This window comes from Macrobrachium nipponense, chromosome 6, assembly GCF_015104395.2.
Source record: "Macrobrachium nipponense isolate FS-2020 chromosome 6, ASM1510439v2, whole genome shotgun sequence".
In the NCBI taxonomy this organism is placed as follows: domain Eukaryota; kingdom Metazoa; phylum Arthropoda; class Malacostraca; order Decapoda; family Palaemonidae; genus Macrobrachium; species Macrobrachium nipponense.
In genome coordinates, this window is record NC_061108.1 from 14,125,323 (window position 1) to 14,131,435 (window position 6,113).

Below are 6,113 nucleotides of genomic sequence, written 5' to 3' on the forward strand. Positions count from 1 at the left end.
CAGGTGGGGGTTATTCTTCTCCAACTCTACTGTAGGACTAATCCTCAATGGTTTGTCTGTCACTACAGGACAAGGAATAAATGGCACACCAGCCAGTGAGTCCTTTACAGCAAAATCAACATTCCCTGTCACCAATTCACATGACAGGTGTAAGCGGCATTTAGGAGTTACTTCCTCTCCTCTTATCTCCTGTGAGACTTTTCTCCAACTGAGGGTGAGAACCACACACTACCACACTATGGTTACTCCCTGTATCACGTAATATCTTGACTGGTATCTGCACACTTCCTTCTTGAGTTGACAGCATACCCTCATAGATATATGGCTTAAAAGCCTCCACACTGCTAAGCCACTCACTGCTTGAGGTAACATTTCCGCTGGTTTCTAAACATTCAGCTTGTTTAGTTTTATTCTTCTCTGGAGTCTGATTCTTTCCCACACTGCTTTTCGTAGTTTGTTTCACCTGGTCACCTTTCACAACTTGACCAACTGGCTTTGACTGCTGTTGATTCCGGTAACACTCTTGACTGTAGTGTCCTACTCTTCCACACTTGAAACAGACAACATTAGGTTTCTGTAATTGCCTTGAAAAACTGGATGAGGATTTCACATTAGCTTGCTGAGTTGTATTACCTTGTGTACTCTTGGTAGTATTACTTGTAGGTTTCCCATTAAATTTGTTCCTGTTATTTGGATAAGACTTAAAACCTGGGTGTTGTTGACTCTGGTACTTGACATTGTAATTACGTTTACTACTGATTATATTGTAATCTTCACTCAGTGTAGCAGCTTTGTCAAGTTTCTTCACCTCTCTCTCTCTCTCTCAAATAGGCTCTTATATGTTCAGGAATTCCTTTAAGATACTGTTCAAGAACAATAATTCTTCTAACTCATCAAAAGTTTTAACTTTAGCATCTTCTAACCAATGTTTGAAACACCTTCTCACTTTGTATGCATAATCTAAGAATGTTCCTTTCTCATCTTTTCTTAAATTCCTGAATCTTTCATTGTAGTACTCTGGGGTCATCTGGTAAACTTGTAGCACACTGTGTTTAAGTACCTTGTAGTCTTTACACTGATCAGCTGTTAAGGCTAGATGAGCACTTCTCCCTTCACCAATCAAGACACTTTATAGCAAAACTGACCATTTATCTTCTGGCCCTCCCATACCTGAAGCCACTTTCTCAAAGTGATCAAAAAACTCATCTGGAGCTTCTTCAGTAAACTTAGGGATTAACTTCTGTACTCTTACTACATCAAATACAGGGTCTTGATTACCTTGGTTAGGGTTAGACGGTGTTACAGGTAATGTGGATCTAGCTCTTATCAGTTCCATCTCCCTTTCAAACCTTACTCTTTCTCTTTCCTCTTCTGCTGCTTTTTCTTCTTCTCTTTCTCTTCTTTCTTGTTTTTCCATGTCCATTCTTTCTCTTTCAGCTTGCATTCTCTCTCTTTCAACAAACATTTTTAGCTTAATCAAATTCTCTTCTGCTTCAATGCGTCTAAGCTCTAGCTCTGCATCAATTTTCTCTTTCTTTTCTGCTTGCTTATTTATGAGATCAGCACGTGCTACATTCAACAACTCTTGAGCCAAATCTAACTCATCTTCATCAGTTATTCTACCACAGTTTATCAATGATTCCATAGCAATACATCTTATTTGTGCCTTTACCATACTAGTAGACACATAACCACCACATGCCACTGCTAAAGCGCTCCACTGTGCTTTAGCCAGAGTGGTTTCAGTCAAAACTTGGATGGAAGGGACTGCTAAAAATTCCTGAACCTTGAACTGAGCCATTTTCCTCTAAGTTATCAAATTACAATTCAATACAATAATGCAAAACAAAAACTATATGGTCACTCTCCTAACAATATATATCCCAAACACCACCAGTATATTCTAGAGTGATAATGAAATATGTTTTCCCAGGTCTCTGGGCACCATTAATTACTTGTGACGAAGTGCCAAGTATCTGGTTACTACACTTACCATTCATTAATTGATACCTCACAAAAGCCAGACACCTGAACCCTCATCACAGGTACTAAACGACTGAATACTCTAAAGGCAACAGTGATCCCTTAACAACTTACCAGTATTGCAGAAAATCAGACTAAGTTTGTCAAAACAGGTGTGAGGTAATCTTGTAAGTAATTAAATTAATCAAAGGGCATCACTCCATAAACAACTTTAAAAATCTAATATTTCCCTGATTTCAGAAGTCCAAGTACTTCCCTGGTTCTAAATCACTTCAAGTTGATTGAAGGAAAACAGATCAATTACCACTCTATGTTTTTACCTAACATCAATATAATCAAATGCAAATATACTGGTTAGAAATGAAAACTTATAAAAATTTTAAATACAAAAGTTTATTATTAAACTCAAAATTTATTAGTGAAATTCACAAAATCAGGGAAAATTACTGTTACTGGAAAACAAAGTAAAGTTTAATTAATTCGTGAATCAATTAAGTAAAATTAAATCAAAATTAATTTATCAAAAAATTCAAGAAAATTAATTCAATTGAAATTCAAAAGTGTTAGGCAATAATTGAAATTTGGAAATTAATTCTCAAGTGCTAAACAATAATAAAACTTGAAAAGAATTCTAAGTAAATGCAAATTAATTCACAAGTGTTAAATTTAATTAAATGTGCAATGATTAATTAATGAAAATAACTAAGTCAATTCAATTGTGAATGCAAATGAAAATACAGAAAAATGTGGAAAAATACCAAAATTTAAAAGAGTATTAATCACACAGAATATAAAATAAAAAGGCACACTTCAATAAGAAAATGGACAAATGCACAAAACATAAAAATCACTTCAAATGAATAAACACAAAACACAAAAATTAGCAATGTGCAAAAACGCAAATAGTTTCTCTCAAACCAGTGTAACCATCAGTTATTAGTTTTTACCAAACCTTAGTAACCATCAGTTATTAGTTTTTACCTAACCACTGTTCCTATCAGTTATTAGTTTTTACCTAACCACTGTTCCTATCAGTTATTAGTTGCAGCTAATAAAAACATAACACACTTTTCTTTTGGTATACCAATTTCTCTCTTTCTTGCTGCAGCTTGTTTCACACTTTCACAAAACCAGGTGCCGTTACAACATTAATGTTTGTTCAGATTCCACAAAAAATACCAAATAACACTAAATAAACTCTAAGAAACACCAAATCTGAAATTTACAAGTTACGAGTGACCATTCAATAAGTACAAAATCGTTACGTTACTTTAAAATTCAAAAGTGATATGCGATGGAGAGAGAGAGAGAGAGAGAGAGAGAGAGAGAGAGAGAGAGAGAGAGAGAGAGATGTGAAAGGTTTGAGTCTTTAAGCCCGAATGAAAAACTTCTCCCTTACGGAAGCTGGACTAGAGATGACACAGAACGTTTTGGGCAATTATGCTTTCAGAAGCTTCGAAATCTTGCGCAACTTTACATACAAAATGTGTAATCTGCACGTGGTTTTGACAAAGACATAGGCGTATGAAACCAGTTTGTTAAAAAAAGACACGTACTCGACTCGATCGACCGAAGCAGAAGTTCCCTTATCATATGTGATGACAGAATCCCAAAACACAATGAAGACTCGAGCTTGCGTATCATACGTGTTGACAGATTTCGAAAAACAACTCTATCTTTGAACGATCAAAGATATTCTCTCTCTTTCTACATTCTACGTTACATATTCTTTTACAATATGCAATGCAGAAATCTGAACACACATTTTAAACATCCCATCTCTAAGCTATCTAGGAATCTGAAAAAATGTTGCACAATCTTATACACAATACTTTATACAGTCAAAGAGGGGATATATGCATTTTGACAGTAGCAATATATATATATATATATATATATATATATATATATATATATATATATATATATATATATATATATATATATATATATATAATATATATATAATATATATATATATAGATATATATAATATATATATATATGATATATATATATAATATATATATATATAATATATTATATATATATATATATAGTATATATATTATATATATATATTAATATATATATTATATATATATATATATATATATATTATTAGGGCTTGTGCCTTGTAAGATAAGGCGCCCTATGAGGTAATGTTAGACTAGCGATAATCTTACGCTAAGTCGGTTGGTATTGCACTTCCATCTTCAATGGAGTGTCTGGGGGTTTGTAGATCATTTACGAAGTCGGTATTATCTTGTTGGTTATTACGACGATGTGTTAAACTCATGGTGAGGAGGTTCTTGTAGAAAACACTAAGTATAAAAAATTATATATTCTTCTGAAGTTTTACATGGTGAAGATCAGATATGATTGTACAAGTCTTCTAATAACGATAGCTTGATCGCTTCTGCCAATGAATGATGGCTAATCCTATTCCTCTACATGATAAAGCTTAGGTAAAGAGGTACAGGTCTTCTAATGACGATAGCTAACTCTGTTTCTCCCTGTCTACCATCTCTGTTACAAGTTATGAAGGAACAGACAGTAGTTCGAACATATGAACATAACACTACCACAAATGACATAGTTTCATACGAACACACAATCAAATGAGAAACACGCTACAGATCACGTAGCCGTTTGAATTATAGGTCGGGGTAGTTGTCCTCAAGCAGGGAGCTTGGACTAATGTTTATAAACAATCGAATGACTACAGGTGACGGCATGTTATCTTAGCCTACATACTTATTGTATACGTCATCTTTAGCGTCTCTAGTCTGATCACATTCCTGCAAGCAATCTTTTATATATATGGACTAACCTTCCATATTTTTATTATGTAAACACTTATTAGCTCGGTCAGCTACCAAAACCAGCTACTGAATATTACTCAAACTTGACTTGCATTTGACTTATAGGAGTGTGGATACAGAGACTATGTGAATATTTATATATGATATATATATATATATATATATATATATATATATATATATATATATATATATATATATATATATATATATATATATATATTAGTAAATAAAAATTCATGGTGTACATGAATTGATTCAAGTAATAAAATATAAACAATGATATTGGTAAATAATAGTGATCACGGATATATAATGATACAGTTTTTACTTCATCTCATTAAGATACATATGCTACAGAAAAATACTAATGTACTCTGATAATTGCAATAGAATTAAGATTAACATGATAAAAATCATATTTTAACTGATAAAAAATTTCATATATGAATTGATAAAATTATTAATGTTTATGCTGATTGATTCGTTGATTTTTTATGCAAAATGTTATATCATGATACATTAATCAATATACTAACTCATATAACTGCAGATATTGGTAAGATAAAAGGTAACAGATTGATTATAGGCTACCTGATTTGTTTATACATATGTAATATTGGGATTCATATAATTATGATTAATATATGTGCACTTTAAATAAAAGATTCCTATTGCGTACACGCAAAGATATATTTCGATTCTGTTATTTATGATCATTTATATATAGATTCCTAGTGCGTACACGCAAAAATATATTTCGATTCTGTTATTTATGATCATTTATATATAGGATACATGATACTTTATATATATAGGATACATGACCGAGGTTATACTACTTCACTTTTAACTAACGTTCGAACAACTTTTCGACCATTACACAGTTCCAGACAACCACCTATAGCCCAATGAAACGGCCTATTTTCACAGGGTTAAAACAAGGGGAAAATTTGCCTGGGCGGGTCGCAACATTCTATATTGCGCTCATACTTATTCTCTGCATCCTAAGCTACACGATTACAGTTCGCGATGAATAGATCATCCCAGCACGAGTCCTTCGCCAGCAAAGTAGAGTTGAATATCCTTCGGGTCATAATTGTCGGAAGTATGTCCCTTTCGTAGTCGATTCCGACAGCCGCCGGAGCATTCCGCATTAAAACGAGATTAACGACGAGATACGGTGTCGGTCGAAGAAGTCCATGAAATTCCTTCACATTGTAGGCGGTTGTCACTTGACTGTAGTCATCCGCAGCGACGAACGATTTTTTTGAAGTTGCGATGTGAAACTCTCGTACTGCAGGA